This window comes from Pistacia vera, unplaced genomic scaffold (assembly GCF_008641045.1).
Source record: "Pistacia vera cultivar Batoury unplaced genomic scaffold, PisVer_v2 Contig23, whole genome shotgun sequence".
Classification (NCBI taxonomy): domain Eukaryota; kingdom Viridiplantae; phylum Streptophyta; class Magnoliopsida; order Sapindales; family Anacardiaceae; genus Pistacia; species Pistacia vera.
The window spans coordinates 75,595-91,671 of record NW_022196035.1 but is presented as its reverse complement, the minus strand read 5'-3'; positions in this window follow the sequence as shown (position 1 = coordinate 91,671).

The following is a 16,077-nucleotide window of genomic DNA, read 5'->3' as shown; positions in this document are numbered from 1 at the left end:
TCTCTGTTTCTTTTAAAATGTATGTATCTAATACTAATTGTTGTGGCAAGCTAATTCTTACTATGTTAGTTATAGGTTGAGGGCGACGTTGATGAGATTATTAGAAGAATTAATGAAGAAGGAGATGCGGACTTTAAGTTTGAAATACGTATCAGTTAAGGCTAAGTAACAGAAGTTTGCTAAATTCTGTTTTTACAAAGAGAAGAAAGCTCTTCAGTTAGAGTCTCAGTTAGTACCGTTAGTTTTAAGTCATGCGTTGCGTTTCATTAACAAGTCTTTGTCAAGGGCTTTAAACCACAAAGAAACAAGGTCTTAGCAACAGTGAGTGCATGCTAAAGATGAAGGAAATCTTCTTCAGGAAATATCATTTCAGATGAAGAGCTATTGCTTTTTTTTCCTCTAAAATCTGATCTCACACAAGGTCTAAGTTCCAAAATTCTACGTGCCTTAGGTAAGTGAAATATTTGAACTCTGATGCTTTGATGACAAGCGTTTTTTCGAATTGGTGTTTAATTAAACTTCTAATGCCAAATGCTTGATCAAAGGTACAATTACTAAATGTAATACGGGTCATAGTTAAACTACTTGAAGTTAGTTTTACCTTCTAGATGTATAGGTCACTAGCAATAGGCTAAAGAAGCCACTCATAGATTATATCCATAAGTGGGCTGCAATGGGCTAAAGAAGCCACTCATAGGTTATATCCATAAGTGGGCTGCAATGGCCAGGCCAACGACAAAAATGGCCTTCAAAGTTTGTTTACAGGATCAAATTTAAGTGGAAAGGAAAGTACCAAGCATTTTATAATATTTGACAAGACCTCAGTGTTAACTTGGAAGAGTCAACACTAGTATTTGCTAAATATCGAAATTAGTTTTCAAAGAAATTTATGGAGGTTAACCTGGAAATTCCAACAACATGCATGCAACTTCTAAGAAGCCAGGAGTTCTGTATGTATCAGACCAGTCCAAATCTACTTTAATTAAAATCAATGAATGCAAAGACTTGAGATACAAAAGAAAATGAAAGCTCTCAGCAGCCCTTATTGACTAATGAATTTAAGACTTTATAAATGCTTTATGAAATTCTTCGGTGTATGCCCCACTTATGGACTTTTATGAATATGATCGAATACAAAAATAAATTAGGTGAATAGTGACTATAATATTCTTCCAAAGATATTTCCTTACAACTTCTAAGTAAAAGGGCCTAAATTTTCTCAATTGTCATCTTCAAATTATCTTTCAGTTGGCACTATCTAAGCATGTCCATCCAAATTTCCAGCTGGAATTGGTTTGTAGCAGAAAATTTCCAAGCTTTTATTCATCAAATCTAACAATTCTAACCATTCTGACATTGACCTTTAGAGCATTATATGCAGGCTAATGGAGTCCACAGTTTATTGCCCTTGCAAGAAATCAGAATACATAAAAATGGAATTATTCTCAAAGATCTTTCTACTTACCTTTACTGTTATTACACACAAACTCTATTTATACAGAAGCAATTTGTGATCCAAGTCACTCTACATCTTAGCCGTACAATCTATTAACAAGAAACACAAAATTAAGCAATTTCTACCATTGGATCTGCACCGTTTCTCTCAATTTTTCTCAATTGTCATCCTCAAATTATCTTTCAGCTGGCACTAGAGCATTATTTGTAGGCTGATGGAGACCAAATGCTTCGCGGTTCTTGCAAGAAATGAAAACACATCTAAATGAATTACTCTCACAGATTTTCTACCATCCAAAAAATATTAAAATTTTCCAAAACAAGGTTTTGAAATTAATTAATATAAGTGATAGACTATCTCATACATGTTGTTGATCATTTTTATTTTTCATATATATATATATATATATATAGTGACATTATATATAAGAATAACCTCTATATAGTCATAAAAAATTTTAGTCCCAACTTAGGATAGTTATAAAAAAGAATAAACTCCATATTATAATAAGGTATAATTATTTTAATTCTCGTCTTAAAAAAGTTATCCTTACATAGTAATAATTATCTGTATATTGCTAAAAAAAGAAAAAACATATGCTATGTTACATTAAGAGTTTAAGATAAAAAAAAAAAATATTTATCTAAAACATAAATTATAAAATAAGAAATCAAGTAATATTAAAAGCAAATAAGAAATCCTAATATTACTAAAACAATGAATTGAAATCCTAATATATAAGAAATCAAAAAACATTTTTTGTAACTACACATCTATTAAATTATAATCTCTTTATAATAATAAATTAATTCAATCCTACCATTATAACTATAGAGAGATTTTACTTTATATATATTGATGAGATATTGTGGTTCGCTTTCCTATTTGTTCCCATGTGAAATTGTATTTTTTTAGGAAAACTATTAATAAAGAATGCAATTGTAAATATGAATAGAATTTAAGAGTCTTGTTAGGAAAAGAATATCTCATATACTATTTATAAATATAGGTATGAGAATCAATTTAAGGTTGTAAGAGAATGTGATAACACATATGGTTTTTGATGTAAGAGTTATTAAGCACCATAGGTAGAGTGTCTTAGAAATTAGGATTGTTTCAGTTCTAGCCTCTAGGTACTGGTTGAGTGTGGTTATAAACTAGGATTGTTTCCACTCTATTTTATGTACCGGGTTTACGATGTTGTGTATTCTTGTATATCATGTTCATAAACTATAATGGATTTCTCTCATCCGTGGATGTAGATGGGTTATGTTGAACCACGTAAATTGTGTCTTTTTGTGTAGTGTGATTTTATTCCTATGTTATTATATATATATGAATTTGAATTTGGAATTCTTAATAAATCAAACTTGATGAAGTAAATGAAATAACTTCTAACGTGATTCAACTAGAAGATTAACGAGCCAGTCTAATTTTATTTATTCGATTATAATAAAATAATTTAGAAATCTTAGATAAGCTTTCAAGGTGTATGTATGATTAAAATCATATTTATTTTAGTTCTTTGGTGTTGATGTATATGATGTTACCTAGTGGCTGATCGAATGAACAAATATCTCCCAAATGATCGAATAATCTTTGATGCATGCATCAATCTGGAAGTGATTACATGTCATGTGCGTTGATATAACTCATGACTTGCTAGTGGCTAACACATATGTAACACACTTTATTGATATATCCTTGCAACTCATACGTAAGAGTCTAGTGTGTTTTGTACTGTTATCTGTCAAATTCACTTTCAACAATTAAATTGTATTAATTTGAGATTAAGTGTGAAAGAAATTTATGAAGTTTAACCTAGAAATACAACCAACATCCATGCAACTTCTAGGAAGCTAGGAGTTTTGTATGTATTATACTAGTCCAAATCTACTTTAATTAAAATCAATGAATGCAAAGACTTAAGATACAGAAGAAACTGAAAGCTCTCGGCTGCCCTTATTGACTAATGAATTTAAGACTTTATGAATATTTTATGATTTTTTTTATTTTGTAAAATGTTAAATCAACGATTAAATTTTATGTTGTCACAATTTTACATAAAATGTTAAATACAAAAATAAATTTGGTGATTAGTGACTATAATATTTTTCTAAAGATATTTCCTTGCAACTTATAAGTAATAGACTCAAATTTTGTCAATTGTCACCCACAAATTATCTTTCAGTCATAAAATCCATCCAAATGCCCAGCTGGAATTGGTTTCTAGCAGAAAATTTCCAACCTTTTATTCTAACAATTCTAATTATTAATTCTGACATTAACCTTTAGATCATTATATGAAGGCTGATGGAGTCCACACGTTTTATTACCCTAGCAAGAAATCAGAAGACATCAAAATGGATTATTCTCAAATATTCTTCTACCATCCGAAAAATATTAAATTTGTGCAAAAAAATAGTAATTGACCTTCGGTTAAAAAAAAAAAAAAAATGCGTTACCAAGCTACACATGACCACATTTAAGAATATCAACTAATATACTACAGTATTTCAACTGATTATCATTCAGGACTAGTGGAAGATTCATTGAATTCACATATTGAATGAATGAAATAATTCTTTGCGACCTTATAAGTAATTTCAGCAAAAATTGTTTCTTTCCACAGAAAAGTCATTGTGTCACATCCTTTTCTTTCTACAATAATTTCTAAGTTCCACCGTCCACATAATCTTTAATTTCTTGCTTTATTTAGTTTCAATTCATTGTCCTTCACTCTTCATTTCTTTTTAATTTTCTCGTTTTTTGGAAAGCTTGAAATTTAAACAGTTATGAATTAATAAATAAAATATTTATTATTCTAAACTATCTTTATTAATTATAAATAAGGTATAAATTGACGAAATATTTTCAATTTATTTATCGTTCATCTATTGCATGTTGTTGCACGATAACAAATATCTTCTAATTGATGGAACAATTGCTTGGTGCTCAATAGTGTGTGCCTGCCATACATGTTGCTTTTAAAAGGTGTCTGAAACTCCGGATGAACTATGCATATATGTCCTTGCACTAAATTTTTTCTCTTTGAATTTGGAGGTTAGTCAATGTAACATGCTTCTTCGATATTTTCACTATTTCTTACTATTCATAAAGCAGAGTATGATTCATAATTTCTGTATTATCACTGCCAAAATGCTCTAAGAGGACCTGCATGATGTCCATTCAATTCTAAAGGAATTGATTTCCAGCTGGTATTCACTTGTCTAATTTTTATTTTTATTTTTTTAAATAAAGTTACGTTCACTATACCATAAGTTCATCTCTTTGTCTTCTCTATTAAAACTTGATTTGCAACTGCAACTAACCATCTAAGGTATTTTCTCCCACTAATTAAATTTACTTTAAAATCATTTTAGGTGATTTTGTAGTAACATTAACTGATTATCACTAAGGACTGGTGGAGTCCACATGATTGGGAAAAGACTCCATTATTGCAGGATCATATGGTTTTACAGTACAACTAAAATATTGAAAGTCATTTCTACTATTGAAGATTCGTCGAATTCACATATTGAATGAATGAAAAAAAGCCAATGCACGACTGACCAGATGGGTTATGCACCATTACTATAAGTGACACCGGCGATCAGTGGTGGTGAGTCAAGGTCAATGGGATCAGTGGTGGTGAGTCAAGGTCAATGGTAATCTTAAGCGACGAGGGTATTTTGTTAACTTCTAAATTTTTTTTGTGATTGTGGTGTTTTAGCTAATTTTTTAAATATAGGGGGTTGGACAATTGTTATTTGATAGACATTTGAGGACAATTATGTTCGAAATAGTTTTTAATTAACGGCAAAATTAGTAGAAAAATTATACTACCTCAACAAATGTTTTAATAACACCTTCTAACAAGATAATCAGATTACTCTCATATTATCAATAATAAATACTATAACAGAATGCATCCTTTACATAACATATTCTCTTTATAGGAAATTTCCTTGTAATTCTATATTTATATTATCCATTATATTATTTTCATTAGATCATCACCATTTTATTAACGATTATTTTATTATAATATTAAAATTTTAAAATAATTAAAAATTTATGTAAATATAAAATATGTTACATCATGATATAATAAAAATGATATAATGGATTGCACAAATGTAGCATTACCCTTTCACCGAATGATCTGCAAAGCTAAAAAGTTAGTCAGAGTTATTGTAACATCAACGTGGAGTCCACAAGGTTGAAAAAAGAGTCCATTGTTGCAGGATCGCCACGTGTTAATTTCACACTACAACCTAAACATTTCTGCAGGATTTCAGAAAAATCAAGCATATATTATATAGATGGACGTAGGATTAGAAAGATTGTAGTAGTATGGTACTACAAATACAATAAACAAATAATAATAATTATAAATTTCGTAATGAATGAAAAAGGAATCAAAGATTCGAAGTAAAGGGGGCGTGTAACTTTTAGGGAAGGCGAGGAAGTCGAGGCGATGACGGACAGATAGGCTAGGGAGGGGTCCACGATTTCCTTTTTAATTTGCCTTTTTAGTTTGAGTAAACAACTATTCCCACAATCCCACCCAAGTTTTGACAAAATCCCACTTATTACCTTTATTCTCGATTCTCACCCTTAACATAATACATTGTTATCAATTTTTAAGGTTTAAGAGTGTAATTATCATAAGGCCCTTAACCTTAAATTAATAAATTATATTTTAACCCTTAAATTAGTAGAATTATAACATACCATTTTATTTTCAAATTATATCAAAAACACCCTTAGTCACTATACACCCTCATTGAAAACAACCCTATCTGGGTTATTTTCAACAATGTCGAACCCCCTGGTCACCTCCATCACCTTTCTCGTAGTCCATCGTCCAAAACCCCTCTAGTTTCTGACTCATTAGCCCCTCTAGTCGTCGGTGCCGTTAGGCTTAGGGTTTTGGTGTTCTTCGTCGGATTCCAGTCAATTCCAATGGCAAAAATCAAATTGGACATCACCATTGCAACCACCGCCTCAAAATCTATAAAACCCTTATGTTCCCAGCAACTGTTTCATCATCATTCGCCTGCCGAGAGTTCATGTTAATCAACCGTTTTTTGGTGAAGTGGTGGATGGCAAACGGTGAGCTACCGTGGCTGGGAAGGTTAGCGTTTCGTAGGGTATGATGCGAGGAGTTAAATGGTGGTGGTGGTTGGGGTTGTCGCCATTCAAAATGATTGGAAAACTGGAAAAAACCAGTCACATGTCGCGGCCGCCGTGGCCAGCGATCGGTGATGGATGAGAGGTTATGAAGGGTATGGTTTTGTAGAGGAGAGGATGGGGGTTCAAATGGTAGTGACAAGGGTGATTTTGGGTGGAAGAATCGCTTGAAAAAGGGCAAAAAACATCAGGGATACCGTCTGCTAATGTATGTTGGAGGATTATTAAAGGTGATTGTCTGCTAACGTGCATCTCTCATGTAAAATGACTAATTTACCCTTTTAATATTACATCAAATGTTTTTCCGTCACTTTAAGAGTGAGAATCTAGAATAAATGTAATTTGGGGTATCAACTTGGATTTCATCAAACCTTGGGTGGGAATATGTCGTTTACTCTTTTAGTTTTTATCCTATCCCAATTCCTAGCCTATAATTAGTCTTAAAAGCAAGTTGATTAGGTTTATTATCTTAAAATATCTCAATTAATTACGAATAAGGCATAAATTCAAGAAATATTTTTAATACACACCTGTAATCGTGTCTCATCCTTTCCTTGCAAAATTAATTTGGTTTTTGGTATGTTAGAGACAAAATATAAACGGATTACATGATAAGATTATTATGCCATTATTTTTAATTAATTAACTAATTAGTAAAGTTTTGAAGCTTAAATTAGATTACTTGTAACTTGAGAAAAAAATTATAATTTTACTTACTGTAATTAAAATTTAATTATCCAATCAAATTGCACAAACGTCAGGTTTTAAACCTTTTGTTAAATATCATTTGACTTTGTTTAGTGCAAGGGAAGATAAATGCACTGAAACCAGAGCTTAGTAATTTAGTTCTTGCCGCACCTGCATAATATTATTTTCACATTTTCTCTTTCTAAAAAGTTTAGTTGTTAAATTCTAACTTTTATAACTTGACCAAGGCTTGAAAATTGGATCCAATGAGGACATCCTCATTCACACTTGACAAAGACTTGTCATCTTTCAGGAATTTCCTTCCAACTGCTACTAATTTGCTTTATGGAATATACAAATTAATATGGTTTTATTTTTTCATTTATATTTTTTTTAATATATACTATTATTTTTTACTTTTAAGCTACTAATTTGCTTTATGACTGTTAGAGTAAAGGATTTCTCTTGCAAATTGCTTTAATTAATTAATTAATTAAGGTTTTAACTTATGATTAAAAATTATTTATGGAGACTATTATCAAAGTGTTATCTTTTACTAAGTTTCATTTATCAATAATTTCAACATTGCCTTTATCAATATACTATACTATTTCAAAAAAAAAAAAAATTTAAGAAAATAATCAAGTATTTTTTTTGAATTAATTATATTCAAACACTTACACACCTATAATCAATCACAAAGTAAGTTAATTAGATTTATTACTTACAAATATTAATTACTTACAAATAAGACATAAGTTGATGAAATATTCTCAATTTACTTATCAATCATATGTTACTTTTTCTCTTATAAATATCTTCTAATTGATGGAGCAATTGCTTGACATGTTGATATTAGAAGCTGTCAGGATGAGCTATGCATTCATATCCTTGTACCAAATTTTTTCCCTTCGAATTTGGAGATTAATCAATGTAGCATTCTTTTTTTTTATATTTCCAATATTTTTTACTATTCATAAACTAGAGTCTTTATAATTTCGTACTATAACACGTGGTGAATTTCAAACCACAACTCAAACATTACTGCATATAATTACATGAGGAATCCAGGTCAGGATTTCAGAAAAATTACAGTCTTCTGGCCGGCAGTGTCAGTGTGTCCTTTAGAGCATTATCTGTAGGCGGGTAGAGTCCAGGCCACACAATCTGTCCTCCTATTTTCTTATGTTATTAATATCCATTTTAGAAATATTATTATCAAGGTGATCCATAAATGTAGTACTATTTTATTATCATATTATCCATAAAGTTTAGAATTATTTGTTTTTGAGTAGTATTATATATATAATAAACTAATTATGTAAATTAATACAATATATACAAATAAATACGGCTTTATTTTTTCATTGACACGTCTTCCACTTATATAATATTATTTTTTACTTTTAATCTATTATCCACTTCTTTTTTTCGTTTAATTGTCAAAAAGCTTAGAATTATTGAACTGCTTGGTCCACATAGCTGTCTTCCATTAGAACGGAAAAATTAGCAACAATTTTTGATATTATATATAATGCTTTTTTTTTTTAATTAATTAAGGTTCTAATTATGCTAAATTAATTGTTGAACTTGAATTTTCATAATCAACTTGACCAAGACATGCAAATTAGTTTCCAAATTTTATTTTCCTTCCGTGTTAAAGCTTATTTGCTACTAAATTTTGTTAACAAATATAACAGGTCATTTTATTCTAAAATCAATCATGTTATTTACATTTTCAAGAAAAGTTAATAGTTGGCTTTGAAGTACTAATTAACAGCTGATATATATGTATTGCGGAGTCTACGCGGTTCTTTTATTGAAAACATAAAACCAAAAGTATTTATTTCAATTGAATGAATTATTCCGAGAAATTTCCTTTTCTTTCCACCCAAAATCATTGTGTCTCATCCTTTTTCTTAATTATTCTTTAATTTCTAGCTTTATTTGCTTTTAATGAATTGTCCACTTCTTTTCCCCGTTTAGAATTATTAATCCCCCACTTCTCATATGTTGAATTCAATTTTCATGATTATATGATGGCACTTACCTAGTGGCTGATCGAATTAATAAATATCTCCTAATTAATCCGATAATCTTCGGTGTATATATCAATATGGAAGCGATTATATACCATGTGCATTATTATGACTCTTGACTTACTGGTTAAACAGCCTTGTGGGTTTATTTGATAATTTACAATCATTTATAGAACTTTCATATTTATATATAGTCTCATGAGTACTGTAAAAATATATGTCAATAAATAGTTATTTAATAGTATGCAATTGTCGATTAATCTTATGCCATTGTGACAAAAATTTATACCTTTTAATATTTGTTAAAGAATCATTTACCAGTGTACAAGTTAAATTTCATTGTAATTATTTTATTTTATTTTATTTATTTGTCAATGAGTCGCCCTTTCAATCAGTTATGTTTAAACTTTAGCAACTTTTAATGTTGTTTCATAGATACTATTGTAATTGTAAATAAAAATATTTGGGTGAGACATGTGATTAAATTAACTCAAACTATTTTATGATTATAATGTTTTGAGGAGTGGACATTTATTAGATGAATCCTTCTCAAATTCTCTTTTAAAATAGTTGTTATTAATTAATGTAAATTATAAATAAAGGCTTTTAAAAAAATTAAATGAACCGAATAGGAAGTTTATTATATATTTCATCTAATCAATTCTTTATGAACAGTTTGAAAATAAATAAATACAATTTATATAATTTTGGAAAGTAGAAGATTCTTGGAATTTAGTTTTAGAAAATTTGAGTGGGATTGGAATTTGGACATATGTCGGTATTTATTAATTTCCAATAAATATTCATTTTACAAGTCCATAATAAGTCACAATGTAAATTTCCAAATCTACTTTAATTAAACTCAATCAATGCAAGACTTGATATATAGAAGAAAGAAGAAATATTTGATCCAGTAATTAAAGTTGCAAGCATTTTTAATATTTTATTATTTTAGTTAATTAATTAATTAAGGTTATATCACCATTCATCGTCTTTACCTAATGTGCGTTGATATGATACTATATGAATAGTTAAGCATATATATCATTTCAAGCTAATAATAATGTAGTAAACTTTATTTTAGTAGTGCCCACACTAAAACCTAGAATAGTAAGATGTTATAGTCCTCCATACAATAATTTTTGTTTTTAAGAAATCATATATAAGCTTTGAAAGTGTCAATATGATTAATCTCATAATTAGATCTTAGAAAAAAAAAAAAAATTATTTTAGTTCTTTGGTATTGATATATATGATGGTACCTAATCGTACTAAACAAATATCCCCTAATTGATCGAATAATCTTTGGTGCATGCATCAATCTGAAAACGATTATATGTCATGTGTGTCAATATGATTCGTGACTTACTAGTGGCTAATACATATGTAACACACTTCATTGATATTTTCTTGCAGCCTATAAGTAAGTAAGTAACAACCTCGCGTGTTTTGTATTGTTATTTTTCAAATTTACTTTCAACAATTAAATTCTTTTAATCTGAACTGTTATTTTGTAAAATGTTAAATCAACATTAAATTTTATGTTTTCACAATTGGATAACACTTTCTATTATGACTTTTGAAATAGTTCTTTTGAGTGAAACAGTATGAAACAATGGATGAGAATCAACTCATCGTCAATCAAAATTAATGAAGCCTTAATTAAGACCATCTCATTGCTAGTTCTGTAAATCAAACTATGTGTGCATGTAATCAAAATTTTGAACCCTAATATCCACCGTTGGATTTACCAGATCCTTCTGATGTTAACACCTCGTACATGGGATTCAAATTCTATATTATTATATAAAATGTTGAAAATATCCTACATTAGATTTTAAGTATGATGGTTGATGGTGTCAGTTGTGTGTAGCCTTGACATGCACACCCATTATGGACCGTAGGATTAGAGAGATTGTTGCATGGTACAATCAGAAAAAGAAAATAATTATAAATACAGTAATGAATGAAAAAGGAATCAATGTAAATGAGGCGTGTCACTTTTAGAGGAGGCAAGGAATTCGAGGCGATGACAGACGGATAGGGTCAGGGGTCCACGATTTCCTTTTTATTTAGCTTTTTCAGTTTTCACTCTATAATGAGTCATAAAATAAGTTGATTAGGTTTATATCCTAAAATATCTCAATTAATTACAAATAAGACATAAATTCACGAAATATTCTCTACATATACACGTATAATCGTGTCTCATCCTTTCCTTGCTAAATTAATTTGGTTTTTGGTATGTTAAAGACAAAGTATAAACAGATTACATGATAAGATTATTTCTAATTAATTAACTAATTAGTAAAGTTTTGATGCTTAAATTAAATTACTTGTAACTTGAGAAACAAATTATAATTTTACTTACTGTAACCAAAATTTAATTATCCAATCAAATTGCACAAACTTCGGGTTTTAAATCTTTTGTTAAATTTAATTTGACTTTGTTTAGTGCAAGGGAAGATAAATGTACTGAAACAAGAGCTTTACTTAGTAATTTTAATTTTAGCTCTTGTTGCACCTGCATAATATTTTTTTCACGTTTTCTCTTTCTAAGAAATTTAGTTGTTAAATTCTAATTTTTATAACTTGACCAAGGCTTGAAAATTGGATCCAATGAGGAGTGACGGACACCCTCATTCACGCTTGACAAAGACTTGTCATCTTTCCTTACAATTGCTACTAATTTGCTTTATGACTGTTAGAGTACTAATTATACAAATTAATATGGCTTTATTTTTTCATTTATATTTATTCAATATATAATATTATTTTTTACTTTTAATCTACAAATTTGCTTTATGACTGTTAGAGTTAAGGATTTCTCTTGCAAACTGTTTCAATTAATTAATTAATTAAGGTTATGGCTTATGATTACAAATTAAATATGGAGACTATTATGAAAGTGTTATATTTTATGAAGTTTCCTTTATCAATAATTTTAACATAGCCTTTAATTTCTTGCTTTATTTACTTTCAATTCATTGTCCATCACTTATTTATCCACTCTGCATTTCTTTTTCTCCTTTTTTAAAAAGCTTAGAATTTAAATAGTTATGAATTGATAAATAAAAGAAATGAAAACTGTGTTTTCAAAACTCATTAATTCTATATTTCATTAACTAATATACTATACTATTTCAAAAATAAATTTAAGAAAATAATCAATCACAAATAAGACATAAATTGACAAAATATTCTCAAACACTTACACACATATAATTAGTTACAAAGTAAGTTGATTAGATTTATTATTCTGAAATATCGCAATTACTTACAAATGAGACATAAATTGACGGAATACTTTCAATTTATTTATCATTCATCTCTTGCGTGTTCTTGCATCTTCTAATTGATGAAGCAATTACTTGGTGCTCATGCCATACATGCTGATATTAGAAGCTGTCTCGATAAGCTATGCATACATATCCATGGACCAAATTTTTTCTCTTTGAATTTGGAGGTTAATCAATGTAGCACTCTTTTTTTATATTTCTAGTATTTCTTACTATTAATAAACTAGAGTCTGTTTATAATTTCCGTATTGTCACTACCAAAATAATTTAAGAGAATCACTGTGTGCGTCACCTCTTATAGACGAACTTTTTATTATCGAAGTGTCACCAGTTCTAAGTTAACACGCGGGACATTGCCCGAAACCTTGTTGGAGGGGTAGATTAAGAGCTCAAAGAACTGAAGAAAAAGTTGCTGATGGTTGAAAACCTTCTTCGCAATGCAGAAGACAAGCAGCTGATAGATGGGGACGTAACATATTCTCTTTCTAAGAAATTTCCTTGTAACTCAATAGTAATCTCCACCAAATGATCTGCAAAGCTGAAAATTTAGTCAGATGTATTGTAACATCAAGGTGGAGTCCACAAGGTTGAAAAAAGAGCCCATTATTGCAGAATCACATGGTTAATTTCACACTACAACCCAAACATCACTGCAGAATCCAGGTCAGGATTTCAGAAAAATCAAGACTATCTATAAAAATTACAGTCTTCTGGCCGGCAGTGTTTATCTGTAGGCTGGTGGAGTCCCCACCACGCAATCTGAAATTAATGAAATTCTTATTTGAAATTATCAGAGCATCAATATACATATTATTATCATATACCCTCCAAAGTATTAAATTATACAAATTACGAATTACCGTTTTAAAATTATAAGAAAAAGTTTGTAAAAAAAAGTTATGGGTATAAGATATTTTTAAAATATATTATATGATATAAGAAAGTATTAATACAAATAATGCATGATTTTTATTCATCACAGTTCATTAAATAATATAATCATAATTTTATTTTAAAATATCTCTATTAATAACAAATAATGCATAATTTTATTCACCACAATTTTTATTTTATTTTAGTTTCCAAATTTTATTTTCCTTTTGCGATAAAGCATATCAATATTTGCTAGTAAACTTTGTTAACAAATGTACCAGGTCATTTGATTCTAAAATTAATCATGTTATTTACCGTTTGATTAAAAGTTAATAGCTGGCATTAAAGTACTAATTAATAGCTGGCATATATTTTCTTTTTATTCCAAAATCAATAAGGTAATGAAATAACTTATAGTATTATTATCTAATTTTCTTTTATTTAATTATTTTAACTAATCTAGAACAATAAATGTTATATCTTGACCTGACACTGACATTTAAAGCATTTTTACAGATTGATGGAGTCTCACGTTTTGTTGTCCTAGAAAGATATCAGAACACATCAAAATGGAATTATTCTCAAAAAATATTAAATTTGTGCCAAAAAAATTAATGTTTTAAAATTACAATTAAGTAATAAATAATCATATTCTAACTATTAATCAGTAAATTTAATAGAAATGTAGCGAATTTATGATGTTTCGGACCTTTTAATTTATACATCAGTTTAATTTCTGACAATTCTATTAATAATTTTGATACCATTAATTGTAGACTGCTGGAGTCTCTGTTAGATCTGAAATTTCAATATGTACGATAAGCAACGCCGAAATGTGTAGTCACATTGTAAATTCATATTTATTTGGATTTTTGGAAGGTATAATATTTTATTATATAAATATATATAAAATATTATATTAGTATAAAGAAATATCACCGTAAAGATTATTAGAAATATTTAGAAAATGTGTTTAACTGTTTCGAATAAATTGGTGAATAATATATTTGATAAAGAAGATAAATGAGTGGGTATATTATATAAATTATTAAATTGTCTTTCTTTTTAAATATTAATATAATATTTTTATTATTATTTTTTGAATCATTTGATTTAATCCCTTATATTTGAAAAAAGAGTCCATTATTGCAGGATCACCACGTGGTTAATTTCACACTACAACATTCGACATTTCTGCCAGATTTAAGAAAAATCATTATATATATATATATATATTATGTTATCACACTATGTATGCAATCAAAATTTTGAGCTCCAATATCCAGCGTTAGATTTACCAGATTCTTCTGACGTTGACACCTCGTACACGGGATTCAAATTCTATATATTATATAAAAAGTTGAAAATCTGCTCCAGTAGATTTGGTGTGTGATGGTTGATGGTTATGGTGTCAGTTGTGTATAGCCTTTACATCAACACCAATTATGGACCATAGATTAGAAAGTTTGTAGTATGGTGCAATTAGAAAAAGAAAATAATTACTGTGCAATTGTTTTTCTATTCTCTCTTTATTCTAAATCAAAATATATATTATTTTCTTATTCTTAAAATTGTATTCTAAATTATTATTATTTTTAATTTTTAAATCTTACCTAATGACTGTCTAATTCTATTTAATAATAATATTTTAAAAATATATTTCAAATAATTAAACAAAACCCATAAATAGTATAATGAATGGAAAAGGAATCAAAGTAGGGGGCGTGTAACTTTTTGGGAAGGTGAGGAACTCGAGGCGATGACGGGTAGATGGGTCAGGGGTCCACGATTTCCTTTTTAATGTGCCTTTTTAGTTTTTACCCCATCCCAATTCCTCACCGACAATCAGTCTTAAAAGCAAGTTGATTAGGTTTATTATCTCAAAATATCTAAATTAATTACGAATAAGTCATAAATTCACGAAATATTCTTAATATACACACCTATAATTGTGTCTCATCCTTTCGTTGCAAAATTAATTTGGTTTTTGTATGTTAAAGACAAAATATAAACAGATTACATGATAAGATTATTATGCCATTATTTCTAATTAATTAACTAATTAGTAAAGTTTTGAATCTTAAATTAAATTACTTGTAACTTGAGTAAGAAATTATAATTTTACTTACTATAATCAAAATTTAATTAGAGTAATACTACACTTACAAAGAAGTTTTATAAAGATCTCCATATAAAGTGATATGACAAAAAATGAATGGAAGAGTAAAGTTAATGAGTTTAACTTTTTGTTTCACTCTTTTATTCATTTTTTGTCACCTTACTTTGTATGAAAATCTTTGTAAGTATAGTATTATTGATTTAATTATTCAATCAAATTGTACAAACTTCGGATTTTAAACCTTTTGCTAAATTTAATTTGACTTTGTTTACTACAAGGGAAGATAAATGTACTGAAACAAGAGCTTTACTTAGTAATTTAGTTCTTGCTCCATGCACCTGCATAATATTATTTTCACATTTTCTCTTTCTAAGAAATTTAATTGTTAAATTCTAACTTTTATAACTT